The 18079-nt window shown below is 37.6% G+C and overlaps 1 non-coding gene across 1 annotated transcript; it reads right to left on the reverse strand.

Annotated features, from left to right (window-relative positions):
• Positions 1-15914: 15914 nt before the first annotated feature.
• Positions 15915-16021, reverse strand: LOC128280096 (small nucleolar RNA R71). The gene has a single exon (XR_008270277.1). It is a non-coding gene; the product is annotated as a small nucleolar RNA R71 (small nucleolar RNA).
• Between the last annotated feature and the right edge of the window lie 2058 nt (positions 16022-18079).

Raw genomic sequence — 18079 nt, forward strand, 5'->3', positions numbered from 1 at the left:
ACAGTGTTTTCAAAGATTGATTTGAGGTCGGGTTACTACCAGTTGAGAGTTAAGGAGTCGGATGTGCCGAAAACTGCCTTTAGGACAAGGTATGGACATTATAAGTTCCTTGTGATGCCTTTCGGCCTAACAAATGCTCCAGCTATATTTATGGACTTGATGAACCGAATCTTTCGGCCATATTTAGATAAGTTTGTAGTAGTGTTTATAGATGACATTCTAATTTATTTTCAGGATGATTCTGAGCACACCAAACACTTGAAAACCATATTGCAAATCTTGAGAGAAAAGAAATTTTTTGCTAAGTTTAGTAAAAGTGAGTTCTGGCTTCGTAAAGTCAGATTTTTGGGACATATAGTCTCAGGTGATGGTATTTGGGTGGATCCGAGCAAGATTTCCGCGATCGTTGATTGGAAACCGCCAAAGAATGTATTCGAGGTTAGAAGCTTTTTAGGCTTGGCCGGGTATTATAGACGTTTTGTCAAGGGATTTTCGATGATTGCCTCTACTATGACTAAGTTGCTCCAAAAGAATGTTAAGTTTGAATGGACTGATAAATGTCAGCAATGTTTTGAAAAGATGAAAGCACGATTGACTGCAGCACTAATTTTAGTACAGCCCGAGCCAGGGAAGGAGTTCGTAATTTATAGTGATGCATCATTGACAGGCCTTGGATGTGTACTAATGCAAGAGGGTAAAGTGGTAGCTTATGCCTTGAGACAGTTAAAACCGCATGAGAAGAACAATCCTACACATGATTTGGAATTGGCCGCTATTGTCATTGCCTTGAAGATTTGGCGACATTATTTGTATGGTGAAAAATGCCGAATTTTTACTGATCACAAAAGTTTAAGTATTTGATGAATCAAAAGGATTTGAATCTGTGACAGCGGAGATGGCTTGAATTATTGAAGGATTATAAGTTAATGATTGATTATCATCCGGGAAAAGCGAATGTAGTTGCTGATGCTTTGAGCAGGAAATGTGACAGCCTTAAAACGACCCTAGTCGGAATGTGGTTTCGGGACCACAAAATCGAGGCATAAAAATAATTTAATATTTATTTTATTGCCTATAATATGTGTTAACTCATGTGTGACATTTTTGATGTTTTAATTTAGAGTTATAAATATGAATTTCACTAGAAAGGACCTAGTAGAAAACTTTGAAAGTATGATGGGAAATTTGTGATGACTAGTTGATCATGCATTCAAAAATGAGGGTTTGCATGTCAATTTCCCTTTTATTTGCTAATGGCCGCCATGACAAAGAATTATGGGCAAAACATGTCATAAAACATGTTGGGTGAATGCTTGATGTTAGAAATAATAAAATAAAGAGCATGGGCAAAGAAAGAAAAAAATGGTCTCATCCATGCCCCCCTTGCCGTGAATGAGAGAAAGAAAACAAAGAAGAAAAAAAGTGTTCATCAATTGTCACTTCTTTTGGCTGAAAACTCTAAGGAAGAAAGGAAACAAGTGTGTCCTTTGGTTCATCCTTGGCGAATAGAGGAAAGAAAGGAAGGGAGGAGCTTGAAACAATCGGCTATGGTGATTTGTTAGACTAAGGTATGTTTGATGTTGTCCATGAGATGCATGCATGTTTTAGTTGGTAGCTTGAGTTCTACCTAGCCCATGGTCGAAATCTTGTTAGGTGATGGAAATGACACTCGCCATGGATGCATCATTCTTGCTTGGTGTTGATGTCATTTACATGCTAAAAATGAAGCATTGTAATGATGCATGTGAAGGTGGATTGATGACTCTTAAATCTTCTTTTTAGCATTTTTTTTCTTTCGAGTGAGGCATTAAGTTCCTTGTTCAACCGTGACCAAAATCGAAACGGTATGGTGTTGTGGTGTATTCGGCCATGGTATATCCATAAGTGTGATTTATGCATATTGCATGGTAGGTAAGATTTGAGCTTTGGATATATGTTTATATTTGGATATAAGCAACTTTGAGATTCGGCTCTAGCATATATATATATATAGATATACATGTTTGCACATGATGTATTGGTATGACATATATACCTCAAGGTATATATTTGCATATGATGATGTTTCGGTTATGAAATAAATGATTGATGCGTATTGAGTTACAATATGGAATGCGTTAGTTAGTAAAATGTATGCTGTTTTTGTGTGGTATTAAGTGTATAATTGGCCTCAACATGGACATGCATATTCGGCCACATGAGGGGAATTGGTGTGCATGCATTCGGTTAGAGGCAAGCATATTGATGCCTATTCTTGGCTTAGAAAATTCGGCTAAGGAGAGTACTAACTAATGTGTTGAGTTGATTCATGATTTCCGTACACATGTGACTTTAATGTCTAGTGAAAATATGTGGGCTAAGTACCTTGAATTCCTCTTTCGATGCTCAAATGATTAAATCAATTTATTTGTTAAATTAAGCTCAAGAGCAAAGGGGAGCTAAATCCGATAAAGGGAAGGAAAAAGTAGTCGAATAGCCGTCGAAATCGTTCGACCACGTCCGAGGTAAGTCTTGAGTAATGACCCTACTTGAATTATATTGAAATGATTTGTCATATTATGGCGATACACCGAATGTGCGTAGGGACTAAGTTATAAAGTCAATTGAAATCATGCTCTTTGTGTGTGGCTATTGAGCCGAAATTGGAAAGGTTGGATAAATGTTTTGTGTTTGAACCTTAGTAACGAGAATGAAATATGGATGTGTCGTGATTATTGATATATGTGTACATGAGCATTTGAATGATACCCGGGCTAAGTCCCGAAGGCATTTATGCTAGTGATTATATCCGGGCTAAGACCTGAAGGCATTCGTGCGAGTTGTTATATCCGGGCTAAGACCCGAAGGCATTTGTGCAAGTTACCAAATCCGGGTTAAGACCCGAAGGCAATTGTGTTTGTGGTTATATCTGGCTAAATTCCTAAGAAGCTCGGTTGAAGGTGAGCGTTTTGGTGCGATAATAAATTCAATTAATACGCTCGAAAAACCCATACGATAAGGTATGTTTACATGTGCATCGAAAAAGTCGATCCGTTTGAAATAGTATTCGTTCAATCGACTAACGAACTTTCGGCTCTTAGATAGGTTGATAGCTTGTGTGTATATGTTGATGAAGTGTGAAGTAAGTATGATTATGAGAATGTGTATTAATAAAGTGATTCATTTAGCTATGTGAATGTAATACTTTAGTCAAAGCTGATTTCTTTACTTGAGACTTACTAAGCATTAAAATGCTTACCCCGTTGCTTTGGCTCTCTGTTTTATAGATTTTGCTCGTTAGCTATCGGATTTGAGATCATCGAAGTCGAAGTCATCCACACTATCAAAGCCCTTTGGTACTCTTTTAGTTGAACTCTGGATATGGCATGTATAGGACTACCCTTTGCTGTTTTTTTTCAAGTACGTTTTGTGATGTATGTGTGTACAGCCATGCGAAAATGGCTCGTAAAAGTGGAGTATGGCATTAGACCATTTGTGTTTATGTATATATATATGGCTTCATGATGTGACTATGGACTGGAATGGAAGTGTTGGGCAATGATCAGCCCTTGGAATGGCTAAATATGATCATATGTGGACCTATGTATGACAAAACTCTAGTTGGTCTATGGAAACCACGAAATAGGTAAGGTTTACCTTGAAAACAGATGCTGACAGCAGCAGTGGTGTGGATTTGAAAAATCACTAAAAACTTTAGGAATGGAATTAAATAGTGAATAAATTATTTAAACAAACCTTGATGAATCTACTTTCATATGGAAGAAACGAAACGGTCATATGAGTTATATGTTAAGAGATATTAAAGTTCTTGTGAAACAGGACCAGAACGGTTTCTGGATCCCCTGTTCCGACTTTGGAAATTCATTATAAATTAACCAGAGATAATTAGGAGTCATGCCATATATTTATAGATTCCTCTCTGAGTCTAGTTTCTATAGAAACAAACGTCATCAGTATTGAAGCCCTGTACAGGGAGATATCAAATTTGTAATGCATGAAGGTCTGTGTAGTCGAACCCTGGATTAGGGGAGACTTTAACTAATAAAATGTACTAATTGGCCCGACCAAAAATTATAGAAAAAATTATGTTGATGGACTTATGAGTCTAGTTTCAGGGAAAAATTACGAAACTGATTTTCTAGCTTTAAAACTCAAGATATGATTTTTAAGGCGACAGTGATGCAGTAACCAGCTAGTCTGGAAAATTTTTTTTTATGGACTGTGAAAACAATTAAGTTAAGTCTGTGTGCACCTTGTGTTCGACTCGAACGGACTCGGCACGGGTGTTACAATTTTATTGGTATCAGAGCTACGGTTTAGTCGATTCTAGGACTACCGTAATGCGTTTGGGGCTAGCTATACATGCCATTTTATGTGATTATTTGATAGTGTGGTGATTTCCGACGTTTGAATTTGTGTTTATTCATAGTAATGGATCCCGATCCCAACCGAGCGATAGCTAATGATGTGGAGAGTGTGGCGCTTGCTCCCGCACAAGGGACAGCGCCGGCGGACTCTCAACCTGTTGCTAGCAATCCAAATGATGAGGCTAGGCAAGCTTTCTATAGCGTGATGAATGATTGGTTCAACCAATACATTCGAACTAACACGGCTGTCCCACAACCTCCATTCCCGACTAATACAACCCCTGCACCTTCAATGCCTCCGGTAACTGACCAAATAAGGTCAAATAAGCCCCAGCTGATGTAATTCAAAACACGGGCTATCAATTTAAAGCTACGGATAGCGACGATGCCGAGCAAGCTGAATTTTGGTTGGACAACACTATCTGGGTACTCGATGAGCTATCTTGTACACCCGATGAATGCCTAAAGTGTACTATCTCCTTGCTACGTGATTCTGCCCACTATTGGTGGTGTACTCTGACTTCTGTTGTGTCCCGAGAGCAAGTAACTTGGGAGTTTTTCCAAACTGAGTTTCGGAAAAAGTATATCTGTCAGAGATTTATGGATCAAAAACGGAAGGAATTTCTTGAACTTAAACAAGGTTCCATGTCTGCCATCGACTACTGAACGAAAATTTGTGAGGCTTAGCCAGACGCAGCGAGAATGCATTTCTTCGAAGTGTGATGTGTAAACACTTTGAAGATGGACCTGAATGATGATATAAAGTCAGTATGTTGGCATTTTGGAAATCCGAGAGTTTGTGGCTCTTGTCGAGCGAAAGTGCAAAGCCGAGGAGCTCAAGATGGAGAAAAGAAAAGTGAAGTGGGAGCAAGGGAGTTTCATAAGAGGTCTTGGGAAGCCCTTCCCACAATCATCAAAGAAATTTAGAGATGGCTTAGGCGGTCTAGAGACACTTCGGGCTTTTCTAGACGAGATCGCGATCGACCCCTGTGACCACACGAGTCACTTGATCGCCATGGTGGAAATGATCGTCGAGAGAGAACGGAGTGCCGATGATTGTGAAAATGGCATTCGAAGTTGTAGATTCCGTGACCGCTCTGTTACAAGTGCGATCGCTTGACCACTTCATTAAAGATTGCCCAAAGTTGTCCGAATGAATGTAGATCGAGTGGGAAACCGGCGCTACCACGCCGAGGTAGACCATCTAGAAATACGGGCAATGCTAGTGGTGGTCGAGAGGATCTAGAGATGCTACGACTAGATCTGAGGCTCGCGCTCTGCTAGGGCTTATGCCATACCCGCACGTGAGGATGCTTCCTCGCCGGATGTTATTACCGGTACTTTCACTCTCTTTGATACTAATGTGATTGCTTTGATTGACCCTGGTTCTACTCATTCTTATATATGCGAAACCTTAGCATCCAAGAAGACTTTACCTATTGAGTCTCTCGAGTTCGTAATTTGGGTGTCAAATCCCTTGGGTCATTACGTCTTTGGTCGACAAAGTGTGTAAGAAATGTCCCTAGTAATTCGAGGTTCCTGTTTTCCGGCGGACTTGATGCTTTTGCCGTTCGATGAATTTGATGTTATTCTTGGGTCGGATTGGTTGACCGTGCATGATGCGGTTGTGAATTGCAAAAGCAAGACTATTGATTTGAGGTGCGCAAATAACGAGATGATCCGAGTTTAGTCTACGGACTTAAAGGGGTGCGTAATATCATCAATGTTGGCCCAGAAATATGTAAGAAAGGGGTGCGAAGCATACCTTGCGTATGTACTTGATGATATGGAGTTAGAAATAAAACCCTAATCTGTCTTGGGTGGTTTGTGAATACCGGATGTTTTTCCGAAGAATTACCGAGTTTGCCACCTGTTCGGGAGATAGAGTTTGGTATTGAGCTTATACCTGGGACTACGCCAATTTCGATAGCTCCGTATCGTATGGCACCAACCGAGTTAAAGGAGTTGAAAGATCAGTTGCAAGAATTGACGGATAGAGGTTTCGCTCGACCAAGTTTCTCACCTTGGGTGCACCAAGATTGTTTGTGAAAAGAAGGACGGAACCATGAGGTTGTGCATTGACTATCGTCACCGAATAAAGTGACGATAAAGAATAAATATCCGCTATCACAGATCGATGATTTGTTCGATCAACTGAAGGGAGCCTCAGTGTTCTCAAAAATAGATTTGAGATCGGGCTATTATCAGTTGCGAATCCGAGATTCAGACATACCCAAAACTGCCTTCAGAACGAGATATGGTCACTACGAGTTCTTAGTGATGCCGTTTGGGCTCACTAATGCCCCTGCGGTATTTATGGATTTGATGAATCGGATCTTCAGACCATATTTGGATCGGTTCGTAGTTGTGTTCATTGACGACATCTTGGTCTATTCAAGAGATGAGACCGAACATGCGGAGCACCTGAGATTAGTGTTGCAAATATTACGAGTTGGACCGGATGACTGTTTGATGTTTCGAGATAGGATATGTGTACCGAAAAATGATGAATTGATTCAGAAAATATTACATGAGGCGCATAGTGGTTGTTTGTCGGTTCACCCTGGTAGCACAAAAATGTATAATGATTTAAAGAAGTTATATTGGTGGCCAGGCATGAAAGGGGACATTTCTGAATTTGTAACCAAGTGTTTGATCTATCAACAAGTAAAAGTTGAGCATCAAGTGCCTTCAGGATTCCTTCAACCGATAATGGTGCCTGAGTGGAAATGGGATAGGATTACCATGGATTTTGTAACCGGTTTGCCTCGGACTGCTAAAAAGAAGGATGCTGTCTGGGTAGTGGTTGATAGGTTAACAAAGTCGGCTCACTTTATACCCCAGACGCATCTTGATTACTCACTTGATAAATTAGCTGAATTATATATTGCTGAAATTGTGAGGTTGCACGAGGTACCTATATCTATAATATCAGATAGAGATCCAAGGTTTACCTCGAGATTCTGGAAAAAGTTACAAGAAGCTTTGGGTACAAAAATGGTCAGTCGGAAAGAGTAATCCAATTACTCGAAGATATGCTTAGATGCTGTGTTTTAGAATTTGAAGGCAGTTGGGAGAAATATCTATCTTTGGTTGAATTTGCTTACAATAACAGCCAAATAAGTATACTGATGGCACCGCATTTAAGCCTTGTATGGTCGCAAGTGTCGGACTCCTTTATATTGGACCGAACTTAGTGAGAAACAGATTCATGGAGTTGATCTAGTTAAAGAAACCGGAGAGAAAGTAAAAGTAATTCGTGATTGCTTGAAAGCTACTTCAGATCGACAAAAGTCATATGCAGATTTAAAAAGAAAAGAGATTGAATTCCAGGTAGGTGATAAAGTGTTCTTGAAGGTGTCACCATGGAAGAAGATTCTGAGATTTAGCCGAAAAGGCAAGTTGAGTCCGCGTTTTATTGGGTCGTACTAGATTACTGAAAGAATTGGACCAGTGGCATATCGGTTGGCCTTACCGACAGAGTTAGAAAGAATTCATAACGTGTTTCATGTATCAATGTTACGACGTTATCGTTCTGATCCTTCACATGTGATTTCTCCAACAGAAATTGAGATTCGATCGGACTTGATCTATGATGAGGAACCGATTAAGATTTTGGCTCGAGAAGTAAAACAGTTGAGAAAGAAAAGTATAGCTTTAGTGAAAGTGTTATGGCAAAGACATGGAGTAGAAGAAGCTACGTGGGAATCGGAGGAATCCATGAGAAAACAGTACCCAAATCTCTTTACCGGTAAGATTTTCAGAGACGAAATCCCTAAAGGGGAGGAGAGTTGTAACAGCCCGATTTAGGGCCAAAATGGAATAGTGGTTTCGAAACCACGAATCCGAGGTTGAAAGAAATTATTTTGATTAAGTTTTAGTGTTTATATTATGATTTCATAATTGTGTGAAAATTTCATCGCGAAATTTTATCGATTGGGTGTTTAATTTGATATTTAGGACTAAATTGAAATAGGTAAAAAAAATGTGTGTTCTAGTTCATAAAGTACATGATTGAAATGGGGGTTTTAAGTAGAGTTCCTTAAATGGCAATTAGACCATTATACTTTATATGGACAAAAATTAGGACATGGATGGAATTTTAAGAAAGTTTAGAAGTAAGGGCATTTTGGTAATTTGTATATTAAATGAAATAAAATGGGAAAAATAACACAAAAATGTGTTCATCTTCATTCAAGCTTGGCCGAAACTTACATGTTCTCCATAGCTAGGGTTTTTCCCAAGCTTTCAAGCTCAATAGTAAGTGCATTCAATCCCCGTTTTTAATGTTCTTTACATTTTTTAAATCCTCGTAGCTCGGTCTACCTATTTCTACCATTATTTTGAGCTAGGGTTTATGTTTAAAATTTTACCAATGAATGATATGCATGTATTTTGATGTTTTATGGTATAATATGAATGTTTGAAGTTAGGAGAATGATCTTTTCTAAGCGATTTTTAGCGAAAACGAGTAAAACGGCATAATCAGTAAAAATACCCGAGCCCAGGGGTAAAATCATAATTTTGTAAAAGTTAGGGGGCAAAAATGTAATTTTTTGATTTTTGGATTGAAATAAATAGTATGAGTGTTAAATGAGCTAAATGTGTTGTTATAGATCAAGAAAGGCGTGGAATCGATCTCGAACGGGGGAAGGAAAAGGTTTTGGACTAAATTGCAAAATTTCTATATTTTGCACCGAGGCAAGTTTGTATGTAAATAATACATTAACTTCATTTACATTTTTAGATTTCAGCCTATTATATGTATTTTAGCTAATTTTGAAACATAAATCGACTATTGAAGGAATGGAAATAAGTAATAGAGAGAGAAATCTCGGTTGAACATTCGGAAAGATTGAATAATATAGATGGAGCGTATCTAGGTCACATGTATGGTGCTGAGTGCACGTCATGTGTACAAGAAAGCTACGAGATACTATGTAGTAGCTAGGTCACATGTGTGATACGGGATGTATCCCATGTAGACAAGAGAGCTACGAGAGAGATAAATGTAGCTAGGTCGCATGTGTGATTCCAAGTGAAGGACACCATGTAGACAAGAGAGCTATGAGATAAATTGGCTAGGTCACATGGGTTGTACTAAATGTTCACCATGTGTACAAGAGAGCCGAATTATATGAAATATGATAGTGGGGCAGTGTGCTGAAACCATCAAGTATCGAGGATTGATCCGAATTGTTCAACGGGATAATTTTACGGTGGCATTGTAATCATGGACTTATACTTGTGATGTATGAAATGTGGTGAAAATGAATTGTGATATGTATGCTAAGTGAGGTTAATACAGAGAAAGTGTGAAAGAGTGAATTTGCAATAATACTGTTTTGGACAGTAGCAGTGACATGACTTTGAAAAATCACCAAAAATAGTATAAATTAAATTAGAGGCTGAATGAGATATGAAATTAAAGCCCAATGAGTCTATCTTCATATAAAATAAACAGACCAAGAAAAGGAACTCTATATTTTGGGATATTTATATTTGTGTGTGACTTGTTCAGATTGACTATGTGATCCCCTATTCTGACTTTGATAAATCATTAAAAATTTTACAAAAAATAATTAAGAAATATAGTTTATATGTATAGATTCCTTGTTGAGTCTAGTTTTAAATTAAACATGTTTCATGGATATTTGAATTGTGTACTGGGAGAAATTCAACTCGTAGTGAACAGAGGTCAGATCAGTCGAGCTGTATAACAGGGGAAACATTAACTAATAAACTGTATTAATTGGCTGGACCAAAAATTCTAGAAAAAATTAGTAAGAATTTATATGAGTATAGTTTCAGGAAAATTTTACGAATTTGAATTTCAAGTTTTGTAACTCGAGTTATGATTTATTTAGTGAACATGACGTAAGAGAGACAGCTCAATCAAAGTGGAGTAAATATTGAAATTAAAAGTAGATACACTTGAGTAATGTGTAAACATATTAGATTCTTTAATTATTATTTATATACTTACTTACTAAGCTATATAAGCTTACTTTCTTTTCTCTCTTTTGTCTTATAGCGTCGTCTGGCATTGCTCAGGAGTTAAGGATCGTTGAAGATCTGCCACACTATCAATAATTTTGGGTATTTGAACTAAACATTTCTTTTGAATTATGGCATTTATAGTAGGCTTCGTTATTTTGTTACGTGTCATAATTGCCTAGGTTTAAAATATTGGTTACATTATTTAACCAAATTATTTTGTATAAGCCATTAAAGTTGGCTAATATTGTTCAAGACATATGTTATAATGATACATTATCTATTTGAATGACATATTTCTATTTCGATTTCGTTTAATGATATATATTATGAGCTGGTAATACCTCGTACCCTGTTTCGATGTGGAACACGGGAAAGGAGTGTTACAGTACGGGTATTTGATAAACCGTAATTTATACATATTTCTATCCCATGCCTAGCACATTTTATCGATGATTTTCCTTAAAATTGGTGAATTCGATGCTCCTACTGCCTTAATTTCATATTTTATACTCAGGTGAGCATAGGTGAGTGAAAGGAACGAGAAATGGACCAAAAAACGGAGAAAATGGGCCAACGTACGAAATCAACACGGCCTGGACCTCCTCACATGGGTAGACCACACGGCCGTGTCAAATTGGAAGACTCAAAGCACGACTCACATGGGTGGACCACACGCCCGTGCCTATTTAATATGCTTGACCATGGCCTGAAGTAATCGCACACGGGCATGTCCCTGTCGAGCTCAAATTGAGTCAAATTCAGAAAAGGCCAATTTTAAGGGTTCTTAGGCATCATAAAGCCTATAAACACACCTTAGAGGAGGAGGAAAAGGGGGCCATAAAGAAGGAAGCAGGGAACTGCTCAAGGAAAGCCGATTGATCCATCTCAGAAGCCAGATTCATCATCAAGATTGAAGATCTCCCCTCAATTTTCCTTCAGGAGTTTTGGGTTTTTCTTTTTGTTTTGTATTCATTATTCTTCTGGGATGTTTACCTTTTTAGTTATGAACTAAAACCCCTAAATACCTAAGGGGATTGAAACCTAAGACAGATCTTGTTATTATTATCTGAATTGTATGATAAATATTTGACTTGTCCTTAATTATGTGTTCTTAATCCTTGTTTTGATATTCCAGGATATTGATTCAAGTTAAGCTCTTATTCAGAGGAGGAATAGACACTATCTAAAAGTACATTTGTCATAATTAAGCGAAGTTGATTGCCCGGCCAGAGATAGGGTGACAAGATTTTGTTAGATTAGGGTGAAACCTAATAAGGGGATCCATAAATCAAGTTAATACAACCCTAGGGAGTTAATTAGAAAGAGATTTCAATTATTCAACCTAGGGTTAGACGTTGTTAGTCTCGAGAGGGATAATAATATAACTTAGGGATTTCTACGAATCAAGTCAAATGAATAAATCGTCTGATTCAGTGTCAAATAACAAGTGAAATCTAAGTGGAGTTTTCCTTAGGTATTGTCTTAATTCAATTGTTTTTCCAAAAGTATTTTCCCTAAATTTCTTTTCTGTGATTTCTTAGTTTAATTAATTAGTTAGATAAACAAAACCCTTTTAATTTTTAGGCTAGACAATAAAAAGGAAGTTAGTACTACGACTTTTAGTTCTTTTGGGTTCGATAATCCGGTCTTGCTAAAGCTATACTACTGTTCGATAGGTACACTTGCCTTCATCGTGGTAATAGTTAGTTTCAAGAACGATTCATTATAAATATTTAAAACCTTTCACGAATATCACGTATCACTGACTTATATTTTAATATGATTTGTATATCATATTATGATTAATAAAATCATGTTATTATTTTAATTGAACTTATGTTATATATATATATATGAATATGACTTGTATAAATGTGTGGTTGTTTGAAAATGTGTTTTTGTTTGTTAATGCCTCGAAAACTTAATCTAGCGACAGATACGGGTTAGGGGTGTTACATTTTATTGGTATCAGAGCTGCGACTTAGTCGGTTCTAAGTCTAACGTAGTGCATGTGAGTCTAGCTATACATGCCATAATTATATACTGCAATAGTGTGATGACTTCTGACATTTAAAAATGTGTTTTCATATAGTAAATAGATCCTGACAGAGCTGCAGCTGATGATGTCGAGAGTGTAGCGCCTGCTCCCGTGCAAGGGACAGCGACGGTTATTCTCGATCAATTTCGAGTGACCAGGAAGGAGAGGCTAGACAAACCTTCTACGAAATGATGAATGACTGGTTTACTCAATATATCTGGACTAACCCAGCTGCACAACAACCTCCACCCCGACTAATCCATATTGGATGCCTACTGTACCTCAAGTAAGTGATCTGTTGGGATTGTATAAGCCACCTGTTGATAAAATTAGAAAATATGGGGCCGAAGAGTTTAAAGCTACTAATGATGATGATGCTGAGTGGGCTGAGTTTTGGCTTGATAATATTATCTGTGTGTTTGATGAGCTGTCCTGTACCCCAAATGAGTGCTTGAAATGTGCCATATCTTTACTCCGAGATACAGCATATCGTTGGTGGAATACTCTAGTATCAATAGTTCTGAAAGAGTAGGTAACTTGGGAATTCTTTCAGACTGAGTTCTGCAAGAAATATATCAGCCAGAGATTGATTGACCAGAAGCGCAAAGAATTTCTAGAGCTAAAACAGGGTCGGACGACCGTGATAGAGTATGAGTGGAAATTTGTGAGACTCAGTCAGTATGCCCGAGAGTGTGTTCTATCGAAACCATAATGTGTAAAAGATTTGAAGATGGGTTAAACGAAGACATTAAACTGTTAGTTGGCATACTTAAGATAAAAGAGTTCGTAGTACTGGTTGAGCGAGCCTGCAAAGCTGAAGAACTTGAGAAAGAGAAAAGAAAAGTTGACTTTGAAGCTAGAGATATACGTAGAAGAACATCCGGTAGGTCATTCCAGTCGACACCAAAAAAGTTCTGAGATGATTTCAATCGTTCCAAAGCTACTTCAGGTTATTCTAGATAAGATTAGAGTAGACCACCTATTAGCTCGAGAGCTACCTCTGTAGCTAGTGTGGGGAATGTCAGGTCAAATCAACCCGAGTGTAAACACTATGGTAAACGACATCTCGACAGTTGTAGATTGCATGATCGGGCCTGTTTCAAATGCTGATCGAAAAATCATTATATTTGTGATTGCCTAGTGTTAGCTGAAGAAAATCCAGTGTAGAATACGAGATCGGGTAATATTGCATCTCAGGGTAGACCATCCAGAAATGCAGGTAATGTGAGTGGCAGTTAGATAGGGACCAAAGAGACAACAGTCAGATCTGAGGCTCGTGCCCCTGCCAGAGCCTATGCTATTCTCGCACAAGAGGAGGCTTCATCCCCAGATATCATTACTGGTACATTCACTCTTTATGATACTAATGTAATTGCATTGATTGATCCTAGTTCTACTCATTCTTATGTGTGTGAGACATTAGTAATTAGTAAGGCTCTACGTATTGAGTCTACTGATAAACCGTAACTTATACATATTTTTATCCCATACTTGGCATATTTATGAATGATTTTTCCTTGGTTTTAGTGAACTTGATGCTCCTAATCCTTTAATTTCATGTTTTTATACTCAGGAGAGCTTAGGATAGCAAAAAGAGTAAGGAACGGACCAAAAATGGACAAATTGGGCTTAAAACAGTGTTTCACATGGCCTAAGCACTTCCACACGGGTTATCCACACGCCCGTGTGAGGCATACGGGCAGACCACAAGCCCGTGTGTCATGACCGTGTCGACTAGAAACCAACTCAGAATTACACACGGCTTGAGCACCCGCACATGGGCATGGCCATGTCCCTGTCGAGCCCAAGTCTAGTTCTACTCGGAAAAGGGCACTTTTGAGGGTTTGGAAGCATTTCAAAGCCTATATAAACACCCTAGAAGAGAATTAAAGGGGACACACAGAGTTGGAGGCAGAAAATACTCGAGAATAGCCATCGAATCTCCACAGAGCCAGGATCTACATCAAGACTGAAGATTTCCATCCAATTTCCTAGAAGTTCTTTGGATTTCTTTATGTTTTGCCGTTTTCCAAACTTTGAGATGTTTTCTATTAATATTATGAACTGAACTCCCTAAAAACCTAAGGGAGATGAAACCTAAAGACGAATCTTATTACTCTTTGATTTATATGAAAAATACTTGTTCTTATTCTCAATTGTCAGTTTTAGTTCTTACTTTAATATTCCAGGATATTAATTCAGGTTTTTGATGTGCTTATTCAGTGGAGGAAAAGTCCCTATTTAAGAGTAGCTCATTCATAATTAAGCAGAGTTGCATGCAATCCTAGAGACACGATGACATAAATCTACCGGATTAGAGTCAAATCTAATAAGGGAATCCATAGATCGAGTTAATGCGACAATAGGGGTTTTAATTAGAAAGAGATTGTGATTAATCAACCTAGAGTCAGTTGTTTTTAGTCTCAAAAGGGATATTAAAATAAATCAGAGATTTCTAAGGAATAAGTCAAGTGAATAAATCATCTAAGTTAAAGGTAATAAGTGAAGTATAGGTGGATTCTTCCTTAGGTATTATCTTCTCAATTGGTTTTCCTAAAGTATTTTCCAACTTTAATCTCTGTTGTTACTTTAGTTAATTAGATAATTAAGTCTTAGATAAAACATTCCCTAAATTTTTAGGCTAGATAATAAAAAGATAGTAATTACTAGTACTTTTAGTCCTCGTGGATACGATATTTTTGGTCTCACCATAACTATACTATTGTTCAATAGGTACACTTACCTTACGTCAAATTTTTAGTTAGTTTCACGACCATCATGTTTTTGGCGTCGTTACCGGGGATTAAGATATTAGGAACGCTTAATTTTTATTACTTTAGCCATTTTTTTTTTATTGCAATTTAATTTTATTTTTGCTTAAATTATTAAATTTTCTTTTATTTACTGCTGATAGGTTTTTATAGTTTATGACTAGAAGAAACTTGTTAGGACCTCTACCTTTTGATAGTGAGATCGAAAAAACAGCTCGTAGAAACCGAAGAGAAATAAGGCGAAGCCTACGATACATAGAGGAATGGCAAGAGGACGATATTCAACCCATAACCGAGGAGATGGCTGATAATCAAAATAATCTGTTACCTCCTGTGGTTGCTGCAAACCTAGTAAATTAGGATCCTGCTCCTCGTACCATGTATGATTATGCTAAACCTACTTCAACAAGAACTGAATTGAGTATAGTTAGACCTGCTGTTGCTGAAAATAATTTTGAACTGAAACCTAACACAATTTAGATGATACAACAGTTTGTTCAGTTTGATGGTTTGCAGGACAAGGATCCAAACAATCATTTAGAAAACTTCCTGGAATTCTGCAACACTTTTAAGATCAATGGCATTTCTGACAATGCCATTTGCCTTTGGTTGTTTCCATTCTCACTGAGGAACAAAGTTAAACAATTGTTGAACTCGTTACCTTGAGGGTCAATCACAACTTGGGAACAAATGACCGAAAAATTTTTACTAAAATATTTTCCACCGGCTAAAACAACTAAATTAAGGAATGATATTTCTTCTTTTGTGTAGATGGATTTAGAAACACTTTATGATGCATGAGAGAGATACAAGGCTCTATTGAGAAGGTGCCCTCACCATGGGTTATCCTTTTGGCTTCAAGTTCAAAATTTCCACAATGGTTCGAATCCTTCAACTAGACAGATGATTGACACAGCTGCTGGTGGGACTATTAATAATAAGACACCTGAAGAGGCATATGAATTTATAGAAGAGATGTCACTGAATAACTATCAGTGGCAAGTCATGAGGACAAAGCCAACAAAAGCAGCCGCTGTTTTTAACGTCGATTCAGTTACTATGCTCACTAATCAGGTAGAACTTTTGAATAGAAAAATTGATGGTTTACTTGGCTCCTCACGGTTCATCCAGTAATGTAGTGCAATGCAAGTGGAGGTGGAATAAATAATTTTGACTATCCATCATACGGCCCTACCATGGAGAATGAGCAAATGAACTATATGGGTAATAATCCTCAACCTCAAAATAATCCTTATAGTAACACTTATAATGTAGGTTGGAGGAACTACTCAAATTTTTCATGGGGAGGCCAAGGAAATCAAAGACCACAACATCTTCTAGGTTTTCAACAACCAACTTACCAACAGGCAAAGAAGTCGAACCTTGAGGAGATGCTAACGAAATTCATCGCGATATCTGAAACATGATTCCAAAACACCGAGACAGCTCTTAAAAATCAGTAAGCATCAATTCAAGGGCTCGAAACTCAAATAGGACAGTTTGCTAAGTTGATTTGGGAATAACCATAAGATATCTTGTCGAGTAATACTGAAACTAACTTAATGCGATTGCTGTTCGAGATGAAGAAGGGTTAGTTGAACCTAAACTAGAACCGAGGCAAGGACTTGTGGTAAGTAAAGGTAAGGATGAAGTGGACCACAATGAGAAAAAAACGGTAAGTAGAGAATATAAACCTCGTGTTCCATACCCCAGTGCGACAAGGAAAGACCACTCAGACGAACAATTTGGTAAATTCCTTAAATTATTAAAGAAATTACATATTAACTTACCGTTTATTGAAGTCCTTTTACAGTTGCCAAACGTAGTTAAATTTTTAAAGGAGCTCTTAGCAAATAAGAGGAAGTTGGATGAGGTGTCGCATGTGGAGTTGAATGAAGTTTACTCAGCCATTCTATAGAATAAGCTACCCAACATGTTGAAAGACCCAGGGAGTTTTACGATTCCTTCTTAATTGGTAGTTTAAGCGTTAACAATGCTTTGCCTGATTTAGGGGCAAGTATTAATGTCATGCCCTATAAAATGTTTAAACAGCTAGGTCTTGGGAAACCCAAACAAACTAAGATGAGCATTCAATTAGCATATAAAACAATCAGATTCCCTAGGGGTATTATTGAAGATGTGCTTGTTAAAATTGATAAATTTATATTCCCAATTGATTTTGTTGTTCTAGACATGGAAGAGGATAGTAACGTGCCTTTGATTTTAGGACAACCCTTTTTAGCGACTGCTAGGACTATCATTGATGTTGGCACAGGTGAATAACACTTCGGGTAGTGGATGACACGATTATCTCCAAGCTCGTGATTCTGTTAAAATATCTAGTAATCGAGACGATTCGATTAATTTAAATAATGTTTCAACTTAAACTTCTTTACAGGAGTCCCCTAGTAAGAACGTGACGGAGCCTCATTCTACTTCATGCCAAAAAAATGGAGTGACTCACGAAGAATGAAGGCTTCAGATCGATGAACTAGATGAATGGCGAATACATGTCAAGGAAAAACCAAAAGCATACGAAAAATCAAAGCAACGCCACGATGAGCATAGGGATGACACAAAGCAAATTAAGGTTGGGGAGAAAATATTGTTAGATGAAAAGGACCCCCGAATTGCTACTTCATAGCTTAATAAAAATGGAGTGACTCCCTTCACGGTACTGAATGTTTTCCCATACGGTATAGTCGAGGTAAATCATTCTCATTTTGGCACTTTTAAGGTAAATATTACTCGACTTAAACTTTATGTGGATAATAGAATTGATAGTGAGAAAGAGGAGTCTCGACTCTGTGATCCACTATAATCACACGAAATTGAGGTAAGTCGAGCTTAGACTCTAAATAACTACTTCTCGGGATGTAACCCGAGCACTAACACCACTAACT

Source organism: Gossypium arboreum, chromosome 8 (genome assembly GCF_025698485.1).
Source record: "Gossypium arboreum isolate Shixiya-1 chromosome 8, ASM2569848v2, whole genome shotgun sequence".
Classification (NCBI taxonomy): domain Eukaryota; kingdom Viridiplantae; phylum Streptophyta; class Magnoliopsida; order Malvales; family Malvaceae; genus Gossypium; species Gossypium arboreum.